This window comes from Macrobrachium nipponense, chromosome 31, assembly GCF_015104395.2.
Source record: "Macrobrachium nipponense isolate FS-2020 chromosome 31, ASM1510439v2, whole genome shotgun sequence".
In the NCBI taxonomy this organism is placed as follows: Eukaryota; Metazoa; Arthropoda; class Malacostraca; order Decapoda; family Palaemonidae; genus Macrobrachium; species Macrobrachium nipponense.
Window position 1 is genome coordinate 38,041,672 of NC_061093.1, and position 17,500 is coordinate 38,059,171.

A 17,500-nucleotide genomic window follows, 5' to 3' on the forward strand; every position below is an offset into this window, starting at 1 on the left:
CCTCCTCTTTTATTAAGGCCGATTCCATCATTTGACTCTTGTACCGGCAGTTGCTGCTCTAAATTACACGTGACAAATTCCAGTTTATTCTATGGTTATGTTCATTTATATGGTTGGAAATAGCTGAGTTCTGTTGTTCATACCTAACTGACCGTTTGTGTTGTATTAATCTCTGGGGAAGTGATTTTCCTGTAAATCCGATGTAAGAATGGTCACAGTCCTGGCATGGGATCTGGTAAACAACAATGTCCTTGGGCGATGTCTTTTGTTGGACGTTAATAAGGGATTTGGTTAAGGTGTTCGGGTAAGTAAATGCAAAAGGGTTAGATTTTCCAAGGGCCTGAGTCACCTTTTTAATCGTGTCCAGGTGGGGAATTTATTTTGTTGTTGGGTGTATCTCTGGTCTTGTCTTTATGGGGTCGGTAGAAAATTACGTTTGCTTTGTGAATTGCTTTCTCAATTATTTGGTCAGGATACTTTAAAGACAAAAGTTGCTTACGAATTAGTTCAAATTCTTTTTCTTTTTCCAGGAAATCTGGGGAACAAATTCGTAAGGCTCTTAAGAACAGGTTGCTGTCTACACCTATCTTGATAGCAATGTCGTGATAACTAAAGTAGTGAATGTATGAAAGTGAGAACGTGGTTTTCTGTATATGGTAATTTGTATTCTGTCGTGTCTGATATTGACAACATCAAAAAAAGGAATTTTGTTGTCTGTTTCCCATTCAACTTTAAATTGATGCTGGGCACTAATGCGTTTAATTTTGAGAGGAATTCATTAAAATTGCCCCACCTATATCCCAAAATGTTAGAATATCACCTACATATCTCAATCTACAGCATGTTTTTGGGTTTTATTGTATTTATTACTATAGTTTCAAAGTATTCCATGTACAGATTGGCGAAAACAGGACTTACAGGACTACCCATACTACATCCGAATTTTTGCTTATAGAATGATTCCCCGTATGAAAATACGTTATTAGATGCACATAATTCAATTAACTTTATTATTTGTCAAGCGCCAATGGAAATGATCTGAATAGGGAGATAATTTTTCCCTCAAAAACTGAAGAAACGTCCTGTACTGGTACTTTTGTGAATAGGGAATCTACGTCAAGGCTTAAAAGCTTTATGTTGTGAAGTGGTATATGTGCTTCTCTGAATTTGTGACAAAAATCTTCCGAATGTTTAATGTGACTGGAGAAAAGTGCCTAAAAAGGGGAAAGGAGGACCAGCTAACCATTTAGAAATTTTGTAATTGAAAGCTCCGGCACATGAAACGATGGGTCTGAATGGAAGATTGTCTTTGTGAGTTTTGGGAAGGCCATAAAAGTAGGGGAGTTTAGGATTAATTTACTTTAAATTTCTTCTAATAGTTCAATACTCTTTTTGTCTTGGCCCAGTTAATCTTACTTTCCGAAAAAAAATTTCTGTGGGTACGTTTGGGGAGGGGATTTTTTTCGTCAGTTTGTCGTAAGTGTTTGTATCGCTAAGGAGTTGGTTAATTTTGTCGAGGTAGAAAGTTTGTCCATTATTACGATTTTGCCGTCTTTGTCTGATCTACTTATTATAACATCTAACTTTTTTAGCGAGCGGATGGCTGTCATAAAATCTACGGGGAACAGGATATTTCTTATTAAGGTCAGTTAAAGCATTTAGTAACACCTTTTAAACATATCTCTTCACGGCTGTAGTTTCTGTCAGATATGAATTTATCAAAAGCCACTATGAAGTCAAGATTGTTTTTGCAGTCTGGCATAAGGGCAAAGATAAACCTAGATTTAAAACTTCATGTGATTTACAGTAATGGGGGGTGTTGGATTAGTTTAAAACTTTGTCTTGTTGCTCAAGATTATTCCATGCGCTATTGCTTATCAAGTTATTTAACTTGCGTAAAAGTCTGTTGGAATGATGTCCACTCTATTATAGGCAGCAATGTCGGAACAGAATGAAATCAGATACCAGTATATGTGGTCCGTAGTGAGGAGGCGAAGATTAGACTGAGTTTCATATATCACTCTGCGTAGTACGAAGATGTCGTTTTCGTGTTGGCGGTTCTTTCCTCCAGGAAAATCTTATGTGAGAGAGGGAAGGGGGTCCGATGCAGAGTCCATATCCCTATCCGTACATTTTTGGTAGTACTTGTTCTTTGAGGCATTTTCTTCTAAGAAGTGTTTTTGATTTTTCAGCCGGTGTAGTCTGATCAGTTCTTTCTCAAACTTGCGGAAAAACTGGCTTAACTTCTGGAAGGTAAGTGAAGAATTCGTGGAAAAGGCGGTTGAATTCCATAATGGGCCGAAAATGACTGGTAAAAATGTTCTGTTACAACAGAATTCCATCTAATAAAAGGAACCCATAAAAACACCAAAATATAGAGAGAAAAGTACTATATTTCAGAGACTGCTGTCTCTCTCTTCAGGTATATGAATGAGAAAGGTTTACAGAAAGGTGGTATTTATACTAAGAGATCCATCCACAGGTAAGCCGATTTAGGTCACCCCCGCTAATAATCTTCCTTTAATCTTCTTAAGCGTTGGTTGAATGAAAACTTCGTCGATCACATCTGAAATCCACTCTCCTTTTGAGATGTTCAAATGCCTTGGAGGTTCCTTTTCAATTTGTTAAGTCACTCTATTTTCCATTTTTTTATAAAGCAATAAAACTTCCAACAGAGACGTAGAGTGCTTGAAAGAATAAAAGAAAGTGTGCAGAATTCTCCCTGGAGATTCTCATTCTCATGCATCGTCACGTGCCCTCTTGAGCTAAGGTGGCTTTTCTGAAAATAATTTCGCTCGTGTGGTTTTGGTGCTCAGCTGCATAGTTGGTATTTTTTCTTAACGGAATTCTGTTTCTCTGTTGGAATACCTCAGTCTTCTTGCTGTCTAAAATGACAAAATAAAATGTAATCATGGAAAACCTGCAAACAACATGCACACTGCACACAAGTATACATGCATAGGCACACACACACACACACAAATATATATATATATGTTATTATATATATCTATTAATATATATATATAATAATATATATAGTTATATTTATATATATTATATATGTATATGAATTTTTATCAATTGTTGGCCAAGTCAGTAACTTCACTGAAGTCCTGATTACTCCTCTGTTCGCTGGATCGAATCAACGAGAGAACGAAATTATTATTTATCAACTAGTGTAGCTTTAATGCATATATATATATATATATATATATATATATATATATATATATATATATATATATATATATATATTGTGCTCTTTCTACTGTCCTGAGGACCTCTCAGGTTGTATGGAGAGTAATCGCTATGATATATTGTTGGATATATTTATTGCATATGTTGTATAATTATATACAGCCAAGTTTTCTTTGTTCAAAACTATCCATCGATGGTTAAGATTTCCATATAATCATTACTTCTCATATTATCATCAAAGGTGCTTTTAGCTACAATACAGTAATGAGATCATTTCAGTAATTAGTTAAGTTATCATATATCGTAAGTAACTGAATACATCATAAACTAATAGATTTTATCAAATTAGAAGAAAGTGTCCGCGGATCGTAAAGGAAATCCTAGAAAAGAAAAATTATTTTTTTTGTTTTATCAAAGGTAAGGAATCGGAGTGCTTTGCCAATAGATTCATTTGACTTTCGTCCAGTTTCTCCAACTTTCAATATTACTTTGGTCAAATTAGAAATGAACGATAGATGTATTTTCCATTTTCCTTCATTCGTTTATTTTTATGTAGCTGTGAGTGCAGACTGTAAAGAACAAAAATCTAGGTATCACTCAGCAAAGGGAAAAGTTAAAGATAGTTTAAGCATTTGGACACATACACGTACAAACACTGACACATTACATCTCCTTCACCGTTTATCTTAAAGCTCGTGTTATACCCGACATTTGACCATCTGCAGATGACAGAAGACTGATATTTCCTGACAGCTACATAATTACTCGGACCATGCCAATGAAGTCGAGGAAAAATCTGGCTCCGAATTCCTCTTGACAGAAAACCCCCAAGTACATATATGCTCCACGCGAGGTTCCTGACGACTTTCGGAGTAATAACCTTCTGGAACGAAGTGACGTCCAGCATTAAAAGTTTGGTTATGACTCCCTCGGCGACGTTATGATATACAAATGACTCTGGCAATTCTCCGTCTTTGAATTTTACGGTTGGGATAAAGAGACCCAGCTCGGAGTAAATAGAGGACAAATAATGATAAGATTTATCATTATTTGTCGTTGTCATGGAAATAGTTGTCAAATGAAATAATATTTCCTTTAGTTTACCGTACCACTGTAGCTAAATCGTAATATCTATAACAATGCAGATGTATATAATACAGGGTGTCCATAAAGTCCCAGTACCATTATAGGTATTTCTTGCTCAGAATGGTACTGGGACTTTATGGACACACTGTATATATATTATTATATATATATATATATATATATATATATATATATATATATATATATATATATATATATATATATATATATATATATATATATATATATACACATATATAACGTGACATCACTTCCCGGCGGCTTGTCGAGAAATGATACAAAGCTTCTGAATCAATATATAGTTCACATTAACCTTAAAGGATCTCGAAGAACGTAAGTGAAGAAACGAACGCTTTCAACGCAAAGAAAAGGAAAAAAAAAAAATGTTGAGAATGTGAGGAAACGTCGCACTTGAACAACTTAGCCACAAACAATCAAGGCAAAGATGCACCATTCATAGTTGGGTGATGTTCACAAGGAAAGTGAAATATCTTGGGAGGAAAATCTCGAATGACAATAATTGTTTTGGAAACAGGAAAAGGGAAGAATTCATTTGTTACTGATAATAGTTGATGTTTATCGTTTTACAATCCTTAAAGAGCAAGTCAAGAGCTATTCGCTGCTTGTTTATATTGTGAGTCTAACCGAAGCTAAATTGCTTTCCTATTACGTTCGTGAAATCTATTGCAAACTATAGAAACTTAATGGATTCAATTGTGATGTACTCAGGTGTCAATTACATTACAGCCCGTAATTAATTTCATTAATCTGGTAGTCATTTGATCTAATATCTAATGATGTAATTATCTCCCAGAATAGTCATTGGAGCTAAGAGAGTTCTTTAGTTCTAATCAGTTAATTTTAGATGACGGAAAAAATATGAGAGACTTGTAAACAGAAGAAGGATTGATCATGCATACTCATTTGTAGCTGATTAGCGGGAAATAGAAACCTCTTATAAAAACAGAATTTATATAAGCAGAATATGTATGCACATTACTGAATCCTAGTAATTCGCTAATTATACGGTCATTAAACAGTTACCTAATTCCTCGCTCAAATAGATCAAAAGCCACTAATTACTGGCGCTGCATTTCAATACGAAAGGTTAATTAATTTCAATTTTTTTGCTCATTAAAAGCAAAAATCAACCGCATTACCTTAATAGCAAATTGAAACATATATTTTAAAGCTCAGTGCTATTTAGTTCTGATCATTGCAAGGTGATATTTAAAAAATTACGAAAAAAAACATTATTTTAATGCATCATTGATTTCGAGGTTAACGTAAAATTTTTAATAACGTTGGTATTGCTGGAAAAATTATTGGGCATCTACCTTTTTCAAGTACTTGTGAAATACCATAAAGCTTGATTTTAAATGTTAATATTATTTACAGATGAAATTTTACCTGTTTAATCATTATTTCCCAGACAGCTTTGCCCGAGATCTGATAAGAAAGGAAGCCTGGAACTACAGGAAAGGTTAAGAGGGATGATCCCGAAGACCCAACAAAAGAACGTCTGCTTGGAAGGCAATGTTGTCGGAGCATATATCTATTCTCGGTGCTTGTTATGATCAACCGTCTTTCGTCTCATCTGGAAGGAGAGAGCGAACTCCTTTTGTACGGGCCAGGTCGGAAATGAAAAGACCAAGTTGCTAAACCTAAACGGAGATGGGGAAGGAATGGAGTTGAGAGAAAAGGAATAGATCATTGAGGAAAATTCGATCTTTGATAAGAATGAGACTTTATATTCAGTTGTTCTAGTATGATAAGAATAACGCTATAAAATAATAGTCGAGAAGCTTATAGAACTGGAATAATCGAGTTTTGTAGAAGTGAGGAGGAAGGGAAATATAGCAGTCGTCGTCGTTTCGCCAATTAGCAGAATTTTCACTTCTGCCAAAAAATTTTTATCGCTCCTTTTGTCGGTAAAATATTCCCCTTTTCCTGGTTTTATCCGGCCTGGGTATCTGCCCGTATGGTACGCGGTCACAGAGAGGAAAAGGCACGTATGGTCAATCGGCTCTCTCTTCGGAAATGGCAAATGGCCGGAATTAAGCACCTGACAGAGACGCGACTCAATACCTTCCCAAGAAGGATGGGAATTCCTCGTTGTGGGAGTGAGCGCTTAAGTGTGCAATCGGCCGCTGATTCCCAAGTTCGTGACTCCCGTCCAGTATCTTTGGAATTAGGAATTGGTTCGATCATGTGGATAGAATGTACGATGATACATTGACGAATGAAATATATAACTCACAAGAGGTAATGGGATGGAGGAAAGGAACCTAGAATGGGATTGCTGGACAGCTTAAATAGTTGGATCAATATAGCATTCATGACTGCAAATCTAGTACTACATTTTTTTATTCTAAAAGTAATAGCCTTCTTTGGTGTAGAATAAACGCAAAATATCTAGGAGCAACATATATAAGCGGAACAACCTTATTGCAAAGATAGCATAACATTCTCTCACTCAGATGAGTCACTATAGTATTCTTGAGTGGGAAAACAAGACACCATTCTTGAGTAGAAAACAACTTAAAATTCCGAATCTAGAATGAAGACAATATCCTGAGTATAGATCCAGTACTACATTCGTGGCTGTAGGATCAGTACAGCATCCTGAGTGTAAAAGCAACATATTCTTGAGTGCTAAATCAGTGCTCTATTTCTGAGTTCAGAGTCTTGAATGTACAACCAGCATAAGGTTAATAGGTACATGACTAGTACCACATTTCTAAGTATAAAATCTATGCAGCATTTCATAGGTGTAAAGTCTATGCAGCATTTCAGAGGTGTAAAATCTATGCAGCATTCCTTAGGTGTAAAATCAGTGAAGCATTTCTGGGTGTAAAATGAGTGCAGCATTCCTGAGTGTAAAATCAATGCAGCTTCTGAGTGCAAAATCAGTGCAGCATTCCTGATTGTAAAATCAGTGTAGCTTTCTTGAGTGTAAAATCAGTGCAGCATTCCTGAATATGCAATCAGTGCAGCATTCCTGAGTGTAAAATCCCTGCAGCATTCCTGAATGTTAAAGCACTGTAGCATTACCGAATGCATTCCTGAATGTGCAATCAGTGGAGCATCCCAGACCGTAAATTTAGCAGAATGAACTACCGGGTTCAGAATAAAGTTGGATCAGGAAGTCTGTCTGAAAGTTACTCTTTCCAAAAACAGAGAACGAAAACTTGAGCTTCTTTGATGTACGTAAAAGAGTCAGTGGCGAACTAATTAGTCTCAGTAAAGCATTTCAAAGAGAACTTCCAAGAACCTGTGGATAAAGATGAATACTCGAGGAATGCGACAACTTCTTCGGGAGTTGTTGCAAGCCTTCGGAATATATTGTTACGACTATAATTATCAAGGAGTTTATGCTGGCCAAAGAGTCAGTTGCCTATATTTCATTTTCTTAGGGCTGACCGAAAAGATGTTTTTATAAATGCAAGGTGAAGATACTTGGCTTCAAACAAAACTAAAGAAGTTGGACAACTCGTGTCCAAAGGGGGCGCTGCAAAATGTATAATTGCTCAAATTGCAAAGGACTAGGCAAACTGTGAGCGAAATCCAGTTTGGTGTTGGAAGAGTGATTACACGGCAAACCATTTACAGACCGATCGTCTAGCGAGGGAAAGAATTTCGGCACTTTGCTTCTTCTGTAGGGTGTTAAATGCATTAATCATATTTGTGGTCATATTCGACTTTTGAATAAATTTGGGAACAATTGTTTAGGGTGAATTCATTTCATTAAATGTGCAGAACCAAAATAAGAGTTATTCTTAATACGCAGCGACTAACGATTATCTCTTGATATCTACTTCCACTTTCTGCAACGCTTGAAGGAGTTTTGCCCAGTGAAATGAAGTCGGGATCTTGCTTTTTGTTCAGATCGATTTAAAAGGTGAATGATCGTGTGTTTGTTGAGAGCGCCTCGCAAGACATTGTTTTCTTAATTAATTTCACGAGCGGCACCACAGGGGGAAGGTTACTTCTTTACTTGTTTATTTGTATGATATATCGTTTATTCAAAAAACGCATTTACCAAAACATGCGAGGGAATTTGGGAGATGACTATTTTGCATGAATGCATTTTTCCACTTTCCAATAGATATACGATTCAGTTCCTGTTTCTTCGTCAGTGTATGTATATACATACATATATATATATATATATATATATATATATATATATATATATATATATTATATATATATATATATACATACATCTCATCTACTGATTGTTGCTGATACCTATCATTTTTCCTGACCCAAGCTGGTCACCTTTTTTTTCTAAAGTAATTCTAAAAAGAATCTCCCTATCAAAATTAAATGACCTCCCTAATGGACATGTGCAATATCTAGCATTCCCTGTATGCTGTTACTTATTAACATTCATATATATATATATATATATATATATATATATATATATATATATATATATATATATATATATATATATATATATATATATATATATATATATATATATAATGTTGTTAATGAGCGAAATGCGAAATATTTAGGAAAAGAAACTGAGAAGAGATATTGCGAAAATTCTTGATAGCGTGACATTTGTTTCCCGAGCCGTTGCCGGTTCTTTTGCTGAAAACTTACTCCCAAGTTTAATGACGCCTCCGGGGCGTTGTCTTCGGAAGTATATTGCTCGAACGAAATCTCACCCGTTTCCCCATTATCTTTCTTCTTAACACATGTTTCGATTCATTCCAGCTATACACGCTCCATTTTATTTATTAAGTTATTTTATGTCTCATCATTACATTTTCGACGATAGTGCAACGATGACCATAGTTATTTTGACGTCAATTTGTACGGTTCAAATTAAGCAAGGCTGCAAACCCTCGTGTGTGTGTGACATTGATATTAAAACGAATGTTAGATTATTCTAATCAACAATTTAAATTCTCTTTGGTATGCTAAAAATACCATTGCAAGGAAAAATTTGGAACTATCGGTCAGCGAAATGGAGCTCCACAACAGGACGTGCAAAATACGATTCCCGATCCGTTTTTAGCAAACCTTCATCTGGCATTGATTTGCATATTGAAGTTCCGGCACTCATTACCGACATATGCCGGGAATCAATTGCTTTCGACTAAGGCTCAAACCCCCTCGTTCGGCGGCCTTTGGTATTTGCATCGAATTTAGCATATCGATGATTTCGTCATTCCTGTCACCGAATTCGCGCTTTTGGTCAAAGTTTTAGAACCTGCACTCGAAATGCATTTCCTATTTGCTATTCTTCGTCTAAATAAGAGACAACTGTCTATTTTCACTCGCGTTAAGCTATTGTTTTAATAGCTAATATATTATTGTGTGTATAAAATTACGTATTAGGTGTAAAGTTATTCTTTTACGGCGCTGATGTGTGTGTTTGGAAGAGAAGAGGAAAGATTTATTAACAGAAGCCGACTTAATTACTCCACAGGCTGATCAAGGAGAAGGTGTCCACACTTGCATAAGGTCAGACCAGCCTAACAACTATTCGTCATAAATGGAGGTTTCAGTGCCACAATGAAAAAGAAAATATGATCCAGATAATTCACCACTTCGCGTCTAAACCTGGATTCATCTCTGATGTTAGCTTACCTACTTGAACAGAGTATAGTTTGTCATACAAAAGTATGAATGTTTTAACTACATGTTTGTCTCTCTGCTGTCGTGTGATACTTCCCTTAGCGAATGCATTTTGCCTTCGCTCTTGTAGATGCAGATGATATTCATGGAGCCATGTTTATTTTTCACTCGTGCGATCATAGGTCTAACCTCATCTCTCAGTGCTTCCAGTATTTCACAGAAGGATTTGGTTCTCAGAATTATGTCCACCCGAAAATTAAGTTTTGGCCTTTGAAGGAGTCTCGCTTTCGGTGGCCCGAAGGCTTTGTCCTGTGTTTTCTGTCAGCGCCTTCGTTTGATAGTTAGTTGTCCCGATGCTTTTTTGTTTCTGAAATCTTCCTTCTTGGTCGGCTAGGAATGATTCGATTATGGATTCCCAGTAATTTGTATGTTAAGGTTCATACTGCTGGTTACTTTTTAGAATTAATTTTATTTGGTGTAAAATAGAAAAGTCTTTGATTATACCATTTAAGATTTGAAAAACGAATTTCCTCCTCAAATAAAGTACTTAATTCCTGATTTTTAGACAAACAAAAAGTGGAGGAGCTCTCTCTCTCTCTCTCTCTCTCTCTCTCTCTCTCTCTCTCTCTCTTTGAATTAGAACAGTGGTTAATGACTGAAGAATTATGAAATGAATGCGACTGGAAAAATAGACTTCAAACTAGTTGACGGGAAGGAAGCTTTGCCTGCAATAGATTCGACTTACTTTGTATTATCTGAATTGAATTGGGCTTTTCATCAGATGTAGCTCGTTGAACTGCGATTACAGAAGAAACAGCAATATAAAAATGACTAAAGAAGAGAAAAAAGGATTGGTGGTTGATAAAATAAATGGACCAAATGAAATCCTTCCAGGATTAAATAAGCCTGTATACTGCTTAGAAACAAAGGCATTTTTAATAATTGTATAAAAACAGACTAACGAGCCCAAAAGGATTTTAATTCAAATCAGGTACCACAATCCTTTTGTCTTATTGAATAAAAAATGGAAATGGAATTGAGTAATCCTGAAAGTTACAAAACCGGATCACCGGCCATGATGACATGCACTGGCAGTAGTAGTACGGGCTGCTCTATGAGCAAGAGCCCGTGCTGGCATAAGGCCAGCTTAATCTCCAACAACTACAATAACTAATTATCAAATTAAAGCTACTCTTTTATTTTTTCTTTCTAGTAGGCGTTTGAGTAATTCATTCGTGAATTTTATATCACCTATTACTGTCCTCATTCGGATTATGAGAAGAGTACACTGATCTGAAAATCATTATTCCTCATGATAATGTAAAAAAAAAAAATTATCTATTTATTTAACAGCTTATTTATTATTCGACATGTCACAGCGGCAACTCGTATGCAGTAGGTAATAGTTTTTTTTTTATTTATTAGCAAACGACTTTAAATTCTTTAGTGTCGGTAAATAATGTTAGAAAATAACTGGTAATGAGATCGAAAATAATATAGAATATGACACAGGATTCTAGCTACGTCCTCAAAATCTTGCAGTAAACATTAGAATTTTCACTTGCACTAATTAATTATTTCTTTTTATTGTCTCAGTTGTCTTTATTCTTTGCGTTCTCTTTCGTGTTTATTCTTTATTATAATTTTATCTTCGTTAATTGAAATGATATCGTGGAATAAACATTCAGATTTGCTAAGTTTTTAGAGGACGAACTTCCTTCTTTGTAGGTAGTCTTCTCATTCGATCTTTTCAAAACTAATTAAACTACGTTTATATTTTCATCTGAAGTTTTAGTCCACTTAAACCATTCTTTGGTCGTAGAATTACGTCACGTCTTCGTTACTTAAGCGTAAAAAAAAAAATTTTCATACAATACTTGAATTACCTTTCGTGTTTCTGCCTTATTATATTTATGTTTTTAGCTTTTAGAGTTAATATCCGTTTCGCTTTTCCACACTTGAAGAATGTCACGAAATGCTGGCTGCTATGGAATTATTTTTCTCCGGGGAGAGTAATATTAAATTGAAAATTTAGTGTGGGTTTGTGTGCGTGTGTGCGCGCGCTTTAAGTAGGTAATAAATATATTGTAAATAGCTAGGGTTACTAGACTGCTCGTAAAGTGTAATAGAACGGTGTATGGTGAACAGCTAAGGCAAGATTAACGCTTAGTTTTACGTCCTTTGCGAGGTAGGTGTTTGGAGAGTTAGAACCGAGTTAGAAAGTTAGACTTTGTTAATCAAAGATATATGATTCAGAAGTTCCATTTTATGGCTTTGTCTGAGATTTAAACGGCAAGGACGGGAGGAAGAAGTTGGAAAACAGAGAATAATGAAAACACAGATTGAGATAGACATGCTGGACACAAATATTCATTTCGTTGGCATATGGATAATAATAATAATAATAATAATGATAATGGCATAGTATATTTGTTTGTCCTTATTTGTTAAAATTCATAAAATGAGCAGAAAATTTGCCGAAGCAATTTAATGCTTATATAGCGATAACATAAAGCAAGTTACTGGTTCTACATAATAATAATAATAATAATAATAATAATAATAATAATAATAATAATAATAATAATAAAAATAATAATAATAATAATAATATTTTCCAGTTACGACAAGCAAGGAAGTCTAGTAGGAACTTTTGATCTTCCTTGGAATATTCTAAAAAGAAATGACGTTATGGGGTGGGCGGTGGATCGTGAATAATAATTCAACTACAAGGTAGATTTCAGACTTATTTACTGTTGTTTATGCTAACCATTTTTCCAAGGTGTTTGTAAAATAAATATCTAGAGCAACGTTCTGGGTTCAGTTGTATAAATATTAATTTTCAACAAGACCCATAAAAGGTAAATGGCAATAAACACTGCTGGAGAAGTACACACATACAGACACTACTTATTTTTATTTAATTTTTTTGTTTAGCTTTTATCTGCATCTCAGTACTACGATCCGCCAGATAAGATAACGGCACGCTACATATATATATATATATATATATATATATATATATATATATATATATATATATATATATATATATATATATAATATATATATATATATATATATATATATATATATATATATATATAAACAAACGCTACCTGACAAAGACCCCTGAACACAAAAGGCGTAAAAGCCACCAGCCAACGAGTTTTTCCGAGTGAACGTAAATGAGAACACTGAAGAGAATAAGGAATAGAAGAAAAATGGTAAACGGATGCGGATACTTTATTGGATGAGGTACTTAGCTCTGCCCCACGCAGTACTGGATGCATTACTGTATGTATTTCCCAATATAGGTCAACTGGGGTGGGGCGATGTAGGTAGGGGATCGGGAGGGTAGGGGAGACATGGCACAGCCACCCTCCTTCTGCAAACCTGTTTGTCCTCCCCGGTGGGGGTAACATAAGTAAGGGATCGTGCGGTTAAGGAGACTAACAGGTAACGTCGGGTTCTAGCGAAGCATATCGTGTGCCATCAAGCTAGTGATGATAATAATTCGCAATGATGTTCTATTCAAAAAAAAAAAAAAAACTTATTATTTTATCAATTTATTCGAGATTTATTCAGAAAATACACGAACTGACTTTGGAACAGTCAGAAGTTCCCTGAAGGACTGAATCAGGAGTAAGAGCACGATTACATATGGCAGAGAGTTCCTCGTTGGACGAATGGTTTTCGCGCTTGCCTACCAATTCGGTGGTCCGAAGTTCGATTCTCGGCTCTGCCAACTCGGAATCAGAGGAATTTATATCCGGTGATAGAAATTAATTTCTCGATATTATGTGATTCGGATTCCACAATAAACTTCAGGTCTCGTTGCTAGGTAACCAATTGGCTCCTAGCCAAGTAAAAATATCTAATCCTTCGGGTCAGCCCTAGGAGAGCTGTTAATCAGCTCAGTAGTCTGGTAAAAATAAGATATACTTAACTTTACAAATGGCAGAATGGGACGGTAACGCTAGCTCTCTGTCTGCCTGTTAGTCTGTCTCTCTTTGATATTGCAGCATCCACTCTGATAAATAATCAGAGGAACCCCAATGCCTTGTATAGGTTTCGAGAGAATCTTGGTTGACGAAAGTCTCTCAAAGGAACTCGGCAAATTCCTACATCAAAGAGATAACGCTGGAATTAAGCCGATTAATAATAACAGAGGATGTCGTCATGATAAAAAGGAGTAAATGCTACATTCTCAGTGTCCTTAATGCTCCCAAGGTTGTTCAAGCAGATGGTCTTAATTGTTTATCAATCTAAGATTTAAAACAGAAAATAAGACTGCTAAGGAAGAGTTCTTCGTGACCTTTATGTGACAGGTCAATGTAAGAGAGCAAAACAAAGGAGAGTCTATATTTAGATGCCTGTTATCCTCACCATCAAGTAAAAATGAAAATGAACGAAATCTTCCTTCTGTCCCAAGTATCAACAACACACTTCAAGGGAGAGTACACTCAAATTACTTCCATTCTAAAAAGGGAGAGTCTATATTTAGATACCTGTTATCCTCACCATCAAGTAAAAATAAAAATTAAATAAAACTTCCTTCTGTCCCAAATATCAACAACACACTTCAGGCCGACCACAAACCTGTTATGAAAGAAGGTAAAAGGCTGGGAATTAGAAGCCAGAAAGAGATTTTTTTTCTTAAATCTGTACGTAAGAGCGAGAATCAATATCTGCCACGAAAAAGGACGAACACGTAAAAAAGTATTTATCTAACAAATAATTTTACAGGCAGACCTCAAACCTGTTATGAAAGAAAGTAAAATCCTGTGAATTAGAAACCAGGAAGAGAGTATTTTTTTTTAATCTGTTGGAGTATCCAGTGTTTGAAAAATACCTCGTTTATTATATTGTTTCATACAAATTCTGGTAAAAGTTTGAAAGCTTAAGCCCTACGATGTAGTATGTATACTGAAATCGTGGCCACAATGATCTTATTGCTAATATGTATATATTTTCAATCATCGTGATGATCCAGAAAAATTCGTAAAAGTTAATAAATTTAATTTCGTTTTAGCTATTATTATTATTATTATTATTATTATTATTATTATTATTATTATTATTATTATTATTATTATTATTATTATTATTATTATTATTATTATTATTATTATTATTATTATTTATTATTATTATTATTATTATTATTATATAATAATTAATAATAATAAAATGGAAGAGAATATGGCCAGTTTTACCTTACAAATCTGTATTTTCAAGGGAGTAAATTATTGAAGAATTCGAAAGCATTAACAAACCGTGTTTTCTGTTGTAGCCTTCAAATCAGTAATTAATTTTTAAAAAAAATCTTTCCTTTATTGCTTCAGTATCTGGTAAATTTAGACTCAATAATATATATCTTGATAAAACGCTGGCGATCATTTACTTTCTAATTGGTAATAGGAAAAAAGACCTAAAAGTTATGTATACACATTTAGAGATAATCCATCTGTATAAAACATGAGGGTATTATTTTCATATGGCGTGTTAGTTTATCTCCTGATAATATTGGCGAAAGCCAGCAAAATACATTTTTTCTTTTTAATGAGGAGATAAGAAGGTAATGAATACAAGAACATGGCAGAGCAAAACTAATCCATCGGAAATAGCGTAATGGAAGAGGACAGCAATGCATAGTTTTGTGTATCAAAGAGAGAGAGAGAGAGAGGAGAGAGAGACGAGAGAGAGAGAGAGAGAGAGAGAGAGAGAGATTATCTTTTTGTTAATTACCCTTTTGCTTCATATAACCACACTCCGGAAATGAGACAGAATTCTCTCTCTCACATTTCAGAACGGGAGCTTCTAAGAAAGGCAAATATGTATGTATATATATATATATATATATATATATATATATATATATATATATAGATATATATATATATAGATATATATATATATATACATATACATATATATATATATATAGATATATATATATATATATATATATATATATATATATATATATATATATATGTATGTATACACACACACACACACACATATATATATATATATATATATATATATATATATATATATATATATATATATATATATATATATATATATATATATATATATACTATCATATATATATATATATATATATATATATATATATATATATATATATATATATATATATATATATATACATATTTATGTATGTATATGTATATATATTTACATATATCCATATATTTATATATATATATATATATATATATATATATATATATATATATATATATATATATATATATATATATATATATATATATATATATATATATATATATAGTAGACGGAGGCAAAAAAAACCCGCTTTGTTATCTTCGAAAGTTAATTAAATAGTTATATGTTTATGGGTGTTTTCACACACTTACATGAATAGTTCTGCGTTGCTGAGTGTTTTAACAAGCATATACTATTTCAAAAGCAAGAAATGGAACGTGAAAATAAAGAAAGTAAGAAAACCACTAACTGATATTCTTGAAAATTCAGTAAAATATTCTTTAAATAGGTTATTGTTCGTTTCAAAATTAAATAAAGAACACACCTCTAACATCTAGGAATTGGAAAATGTTTGGGACAGACGAGGCGAAACCATTACTAGGCTCCAATGGAAACTTAAAAAATAAATAGGAATTAACGTTGTTATCCGGTTTTGCCAAAAAACTAACAAACAAACTAACAAACAAACAACCAAACAAACACACACACTGCAAATTTTCAATTGGAAATGAGCAATGTAATGATAAATGACACTTTGTAAACACATCCGAGTTCTAAAAACATACCCTGAAGTAACCAAGAGGGCATAGTAGACAACTGGTGATGGAAACCATATGCAAATGATTGTTCAATGTTTTATGCATTTACGAAATTACACAGCGCCAAACTTATGATTTCATAAACGCCCAGGGGATGGAAGAGAAAATTACTCACTGCTATTCCATAGCAGTTTACGGTAAATCTACATTTCAATTAACTGTGTTCATCTTTTCCATTCTGGGAGGTGGCTGGAACTATTGAAATTTGCAGTGGAAATGCGAAGTTTAATCGGATTAGATCCGATTAATAGGAATTTGGCTGATAAAAATATCACCTGAAATTATCGAGCCTCAGCATCATCAATTTTCTCATCGCAATATTATTTTGCAAATCGCCAAGAGTGAAGAAAGCGATTGCATTCGTTTTGCAGTTCTCGGCCCCCACCCCCACACACGCTGCATTTACAAGAGGTAGTCGTTAGATAATTATATAACAGGCGGTGTTGTCGATGAATTTTTTTGTAAACTAAATAACCTTCATTGAAAACGTAACCAAGAGAAATAACACCTTTTTCCCAAACCCAGTTATCCTCTTAATGAAGAATTCTTACACCATTTATTAAATAATTTCAATGGACACATTGGAAAAACTTTTTTAATGTATATTATATAACAAAGAAATTAGTATGTTTCGAGGCAAAATCACGGTACGAAAGGCATTAAATAACCCACAACACAACTGCATTCATCAATACTCCATATTCAAATCGGAATCAGGCTGTGCTGAATAG